The sequence below is a fragment of the Octodon degus genome, unplaced genomic scaffold (genome assembly GCF_000260255.1).
Source record: "Octodon degus isolate 3935 unplaced genomic scaffold, OctDeg1.0 scaffold00069, whole genome shotgun sequence".
Taxonomy (NCBI): domain Eukaryota; kingdom Metazoa; phylum Chordata; class Mammalia; order Rodentia; family Octodontidae; genus Octodon; species Octodon degus.
Genome location: NW_004524645.1, coordinates 7,631,467 through 7,639,003, shown reverse-complemented (window position 1 = coordinate 7,639,003; position 7,537 = coordinate 7,631,467). Strand labels below are relative to the sequence as shown.

General features: G+C 35.3%; 1 long non-coding RNA gene and 1 pseudogene across 2 annotated transcripts; one reads left to right on the top strand and one right to left on the bottom strand.

The window, feature by feature from the left end:
• The first annotated feature begins 1,187 nt into the window (after positions 1-1,187).
• LOC101583138 lies at positions 1,188-1,648 on the top strand (annotated as a pseudogene). The gene has a single exon (XR_001117169.1). The product of XR_001117169.1 is annotated as a cytochrome c, somatic pseudogene (transcript).
• Positions 1,649-2,130: 482 nt separating this feature from the next.
• Positions 2,131-2,699, bottom strand: LOC111817753. Its single transcript, XR_002821882.1, has 2 exons — positions 2,633-2,699; positions 2,131-2,240 (listed from the first exon to the last, which is right to left on the bottom strand). It is a non-coding gene; the product is annotated as an uncharacterized LOC111817753 (long non-coding RNA).
• Positions 2,700-7,537: the final 4,838 nt, after the last annotated feature.

The following is a 7,537-nucleotide window of genomic DNA, read 5'->3' as shown; positions in this document are numbered from 1 at the left end:
TTGAAAGTATTACCCGTGCGATTTGATTTTTGTTCCTGAACTCTTTGCCTACCCCTATGTCTTCAAGAGTTCTTCCTACTTTCTCTTCCAGGAGATTTCGTGTTTCTGTATTAATTTTTAGAGGTTTAATCCATTTTGACTTTAGCTTAGTGCATGGTGATAGACCTGGGTCAAGTTTTAGTTTTTGGCATGTCAAGAGCCAGTTTTTCCAGCAGCATTTGTTAAAGAGGCTATCTTTCTTCAAGTGAGCATGTTTGGCCCCTTTGTTGAAGATCAGGTTGCTGAGTGTGTTCATAGAGACTTCTGCATCTTCTAATCTATTCCATTGATCCTCAGGTCTATTTTGTTGCCAGTACCATGATGATTTTATCACAGTAGATTTGTAGTAAAATTTCAAGTCAGGAATTATAATGCCTCCTGCCTTCCCTATGTTTTGCTTTTCTTATTCTAGGTATTTTCTGCTTCTAAATAATTTTTAGGAATGGTTTTTCTAGGTCTGGGAGGTATGTTGACAGCAGTTTGACAGGGATTGCATTAAATCTGTACAGCAATGTTGGGAGTATGGCCATCTTCACAATGTTGGTTCTTCCTATCCAGGAGCAGGGAATATCTTTCCATTTTCTGAAATTCTCTGCAATCACTTTTTTCAGAGTATCATAGTTATCCTTGAAAAGATCTCTGACTTCTTTAAGTAGATTAATTCCAAGGTATTTCATTTTCTGCTGTGCTATTATAAATTATTGTTTCTCTAATTTCACTCTCAGTGTGTTTGTTATCTGTGTAGAGGAATGCTGTTGACTTGTGGGTGCCGAGTATGTATCCTGCTATGCTACTAAATTTGTGTATCAATCCTAGTAGCCTCTTAGTGGAGTTTTTTGGTCTTCCAAATAAAGTATCATATCAATTACAAACAATGATAGTTTCACTTCTTCTTTACCTATTCTTATTCCTTTTATTTCTTTCTCTTGTCTAATGGCTGTAGCTAATGATTCCAGATGTATATTGAATAGGAGTGGTGTTAGAAGACATCCTTGTCATATATAAGATCTGAAAATAAAAGATTTCAGTTTTTCCCCATTTAGAAGTTTATTAGAGAGAGCAGGATGTCAGGCTTCTGCACTAGAACTTTCCTTGTGATAATGAGGGAAGACGGTTGACCACCCAGCGTGGAAGCTGCAGGTTTAAAAATGGGTGATGTTGAAAAAGGCAAGAAAATTTTTGTACAGAAGTGTTCCCAGTGCCACACTGTTGAGAAGGGAGGCAAGCACAAGACTGGGCCAAATCTCCATGGTCTTTTTGGGTGGAAGACAGGTCAGACTGCTGGATTCTCTTACACAGATGCCAACAAGAACAAAGGTATCACCTGGGGAGAGGATACATTGATGGAGTATTTGGAGAATCCCAAGAAGTACATCCCAGGAACAAAAATGGTCTTTGCTGGCATTAAGAAGAAGGGAGAAAGGGCAGACTTAATAGCTTACCTCAAAAAGGCTACTAATGAGTAATAATCACTGCCTTATTTACTACAGAGCAGAAATATCTCATGGTTTTTGTATGTGTACCATAATTTAATCTCATACATCAGAATTCAGATCATGAGTGGCTGACAGAATATTTTTGTTGGACAGTCCTGATTTAAATAAAATTGGCTTGTAGTTAAATGTATATCATTTTTTTTCTTCAAGGTTTGATAGTAATTCCAGTTCAGTAAATACTATCATTGTTTTATCTTCTAAATATATGGTTGGACTTGATTAGTAATGTTCAACTTTTCACAAAGATTGAGAATATCATCTCAAAACTACTGAAGATTGGTTTTATATTTAGATTTATGTAACTGGTTATGTGAATATGTTTAAATACTGAGAGAATCTTTCATTGTCTCAAAACCAAGCAAGACTCCACTGTTTCAGTTTGTGTTTATTAACCTGTTAAAGGGAGTGGTTGAAGACAAGAAAGCTATGTCTATATTTTTAGTCTTGACTATGCCAATTTAATTAGAATTCCCTATATCTAAAAAGTGCTGCCTTTTACTTATTGAAAGGAATTTTAGTGTGGTGTATGTATAATACCAAATAAAGAATATTTAACAATTCTCACATTTTATAGTTCTGTAAATTCAGATCCTTCTAAGAGTTAGCATGATATAACAGCAAGTTCTACTTTTGATTTCTTTAGGTCAGACTGAGTTACTGTTCATGGTAGTATTTAAACAGCTACTCAAAAACATAAGACTAAAACTTTTTTTTCAAAATTTTATTGATAAACAGATAGCAATGAAACAGTTTCAAATCAAATCAGAAGTACAGTTTCAACAAATAACACACTGCATATATTCTTCTTAGTGGTTAATTGCTGCACAAGATGCGGACTTGAGATCCTATTTACAAACACCATTAGAACAAATCATTCTATTCATTAACAGAATGTAACTATACATCTATCCTAACTACTTTGAATACACAGATACAAAATGGACATTCATCTGTATGCCCCATTTTTTCTAAGTTCCGTTATTGAATATTATAGGTGTGTAAACTCAGCAAAATATTCTAAAAGAGTCCAGTAGCCCATAATAGCATTGGGTCTTCTGTTTAACTGGCAATGTCAGAAATTAGGTCAAGACTAAAACTTTTACTGTTGTACGTGTGATTAGTAGTGGTGCTTCCTGTCAGCTCATTAGAAGGACTAAAGTGAGGAAGGTACAACATGAGCACAAATTCGTGTGTGACCATAATGCTTAATTAAAAACAATTCAGATTGAAAAAAAAAGAATTTTATTAGCCTTTGGGTTGTCATAGAGAGCTTTTATCAGATTGAAATAGAGGCCATCTATTGCAATTCTCTGTAGGACTTTGAACATGAATTAGTGTTGGACTTTGTCAAAAGTCTTTTCTGGATCAATTGACATGTTCATGTCGTGTTTAGATTTGGCTGTATTTATATTGTGCATTACATTTTTAGATTTGCATATATTGAACCACTGTTGCATCTCTGGGAAGAATCCTACCTTTAATTGTATATAATCTTCTTGATGATTTACGATATTCTATTTGCTAAGATTTAACGGAGAATTTTTGCATCTATGTTCATGAGCGAGAATGGCCTGTAGTTTTCTTTTTCAGTTGTGTCTTTCCCTGGTTTTGGTATCAGTATAATACTTGCCTCCAGAAATGATTTTGGGACGATGGCTTCCTTTTCAATTTCACTGAAGAGTTTGAGGAACATAGGGATTATACCTTCTGTAAATTTGTTGTGAAAAATTCAGCAGTGAATCCATCAGGACCTGGACTTTTCTTTGTTGGTAGGTGTTTTTTTTTTTTTCTACATTTCGTATTTCATTGGCTCTTACAGGGTTATTGAGAGTTGTTATATCATCTTGATTCAGTTTTGGTAATTTGTGCCTTCCTAGGAATCTGTCCTTTTCTCCTGTGTCTTGTATTCCGTTAGAGTAAATGTTCTAAAAGTAGCTCTTGATAATCTTCTAAATTTTCACTGGGTCTGTGGTGATTATACCCTTTTAATTCCTTATTGCTTGTATTTGAATTTTTTCTTTCCTCTTTTTGATGAAGTTTCCTAGGGCCTCATCAATTTTATTTATTCTTTAAAAGAACCGGATTTTTGAGTTGTTAATTCTTTGAACTGTTTTCTTCGTCTCGATTGAATTAATTTCTGCTCTAAACTTTATGATTTTTTCCTGTCTTTGGGCTCTGGGTTTGGTTTGCTCTTCCTGTTCTAGATTTTGCAGTTGCAACATTAGGATATCTATTTATTCCCATTCTGTTTTCCTAATGTTTGGGTTGATAGCTATAAATTTCCCTCTGAGAACTGCTTTCATAGCATTACATAAATTCTGATAAGTTGTGCTTGAATTTTCATTGAATTGTGGATGCTGTTCAATTTCTTGTTCAATTTCATCTGTGATCCATTGGTTGCTGAGTGAAATATTATTTCATTTCCATGTATTTATGGGTTTTTATGGTTTCTTTTGTCATTTATTTCTAGCTTCATTTTACTGTGGTCAGAATATATGCATGGGAAAAATTCTGTTTTCTTGCATATACTTAACCATTACCTATGGACTAGTATGTCATTTAGTTTACAAAATGATTCACATGTAGCTGAAAGAAATGTGTATTCATCTGTGGTTGGTTGGAGCACTCTATATATATATCCTCTAAGTCAATTTGTACCAAGCTCTGGTGCAGTTCTGCTAGATTTTTGCTAATTTTTTGTCTGCTTGACCTATCTTTTTGGGATAAGTAGGTGTTAAGTTCTCCTGTTAAGATTGTGGTATTGGATATTAGATTTCTCATGTCCACTAACATTTGTCTTATACAGTTGGATGCTCCTGTATTTGGTGCATACATATTTATGCGTGCTACCTCTTCCTCTTAAATTTTTCCCCAACCAGTGTATAGTGGCCTTCTTTCTTTTGTTTTATCATTCTTGATTTGCACTTGAGACCTTCTGAGAACAGATTTGCTACCCCTGCTTTTTTCTGAGGTGGTGGGTGTGTAGTATTGTTTTCTATCCTTTGACTTTCAGCCTATGAATTTCTTTATGAGTTAAATGTGTTTCTTGTATACAGCTTATTTTTAGGTTTTGTTTCCTTATCCACTGTGCCAGTCTATTTCTTTTAACTGTTGAGTTGAGTCCATTTACGTTGATCATTATAATTGAGATGTATTGACTTATGAGTGACATGTTATTTACTTGATGTTGTTTACTCTTTTTTGTCCTGTGTTTAATTGTTTGCCGTATTTACTGGGTTCCTTCTGTCCTTGTTCATGGAGTTATCATCATTTTCGTCCCTCTCTAGAACATCTTTTAGTAGTCTGTTTAGGGTTGATTTTTTCATCATGAAATTCTTTAGTTGTTCTTTGTCATGGAATTATTTCACTTCTACATCAAATTTGAAAGAGTTTTGCAGGGTATATTAGTCTGGGCTGGAATTTATTTTCATAGAGGACTTGAAGTACTCTGCTCCATACTCTTATTGCCTTCATGGATTGTGAAGAAAGTCTGCCATTATTCGGGTGGGTTTTCCTTTAAATATGATCTGTTTTTTTTTTCTCTATTGGCTTTCAGTATATTGTTCTTTTGTTGGATTTCTGGGATCTTGACTATTATATGTCTCATTGCATTTTTAATTGGGTTGATGTTCTTTGGAGTTCTATATGCTTCAGTTATCTGAATGTCAGATTTTCCCCCCATATTTGCGAAGTTTTTTTTTGCTATTACTTCTGCCTATAAACTTTTTTATCATTTGTATTGACTCCTTCTTTCTCATTGATGTCTATTAGTCTCACGTTGTTCATCTTTGCATCATCTTGCAGGTGATGAACTATTTTTTCCTACAAGCCAGTTGTTTTTAAGAGATCTGTTCTTAAGTTTTCACTAGCTGCAATGTCATCTTCAAGATCTGAAACTCTATCTTAACTGTCACCAAACGATTTTTCAAGCTTGTGATTGAGATTTCCAGTTCCTTTATATCTCTTTGACTCTGCTTCATGCATTATATTTCTTTCCTGCATTGCTCATTCAAGGAATCTGTCATTTTTCTCTTCTACTCAATTTTTTGTCAGTGTCTTCTTTAGTAGCAGTTTCTAATTCTTTTACTACAGAGATGATTTCCAATCTGATTTTCTCTATATGTTTCTGTATTTGATTCTTTTCTTCAGATGCTATTAATTCAGAGTTTTCTTTTTTATTTCAGAGGTTATTGCTGATCTGAATTCCTCTATACCTTTCTATTGTTTCTTTTCTTCAGATGCTATTAATTCAGACATTTCAGCTGTGTGATTCCTACTTTCTTCTCTACTAATGTCTTCTGCACTTGCTGTTTTTGGATTCGGGGCCTGAGATTGAATTTTCCTCCTCTTTGTCATTTTGTATAGCACTGTCTTCTGTCCTTTTGTGTAGAGCTTTGATACAGTTATAACTTTAGTGCCCACTAAAATTCAGGTGCAGATCTATGAAGTTTGAGTTCACCCAGTTGTGCCTGGCTTGTGTCTGGTTGCTCTGCTCAGCTTCTTCATGCTGCAGATGTGGGGTCCACTGGGATTGGAAGGGTTCTGAGAGACTCTCAGAAGTTTTCACGTGCCAGGCCTGGGCTGGGTCCAGATGCGTCCAGCTGATGCAGGGGAGTGAGGAAACTCTCCCACACTTGCTGGGTCTGGGTAGGGGTGTGTCTTGCAGGTTCTTTAATCTGAAAAATTGATTCTCTCTCTCTCTCTTTCTCTCTCTTTGATTGTCAAATACTGAAATTTTAAGAATTGTCTCATACAAGCTGGCATAATATATGTTTAAGGTTAAAAAAAGGTTTACAAAAAGGTTAAAAGTGACGATCAAAATGAAAGGCTTTCTCGATAAATCTAACACCGCAGTGTACTTTGATGACATGTGTTCTGTCTTAGTCCCAAAGGAAAGTTATATGGGAAGAGTCCTATTTGGTGAATTTTATATCAATTTGACTGGATGTTATGTTTTTTGTATATGTGTCTCCCCAAAGCCTCATGCAATCAAGGGGCAGACTTGTAGAGTTTGTGATTAATTCATGATCCACTGGGATTACGGGTGTGAATGCTGCTGGGATTATGGTTATAAGTACTATTCCCAAGCTTGGTTGGATAGCCTGAATGTAATTTAAGAGAGACAGACTTCCTCTCTGTAGCCATTCTTGCCACTATTTCTCCCATTTGCTCTCTACTGTTTGTCACCACTATGAAAGGTTGTTCTCTGCCATCTGACACTCTTCCTTGGAGCCAGCTGAATATTGACTGAAACTTCCAGTAACTGTGAGTTGAGTAAACCTTTCCTTCCTTCATTTTTAGTGTCATGTATTTTTCCCCTCAACGAGAGAAAAGTAACCAAGACACTGACCCACTGGGTATCCAAATATTTGGCCAAACATTATTCTGATTGTTTCTATGAGTATGTTTTTGGAAAGGATCAACATATAAATTGGTAGGCTAAATAAATCAGATTGTGCTCTATAATGTAAATGGACTTCCTTCAATTAGTTAAAGATTTGTATAAATCAAAATAGTCACCATCCCTTGAGTATAGGATAAGTTGTTCTGCCTGACCATCTTCAAATGTGGGTACCAGCTTTTTCTTGCCTTTATCCTTGAGCTGAAATATTGGCTCTTCCTGGGTTCCCAGCCTGATAGTCTTTGAACCAGAGCACTACCTTATGAACATTTTTGTTTCCCCTGCTACAAAAATAACCCTGAAAATCTTGGAACCTGTCACTTTTCATAATCACATGAGCCTATATAAACTAATCTACTTTTTATCTTGTATTTTTCGAGATAAATTAATTCTCTCTTCCTTTTGTCCTGCCCTTTCCTCTCTTATCCATATAAATGTCTACCTGTTAACACTACCAATTCTGTTTCCCTGGAAAAGCTTCACTAATACAATTTTGAAGATGAAGAACAAAAATCTCTGCACTCCAGTAGATGTAAACATTGGTTCCTACATCTTTATAGTTTCACATTTCCTGGTGGGAAAATTAGTTGCTCATGCTCTG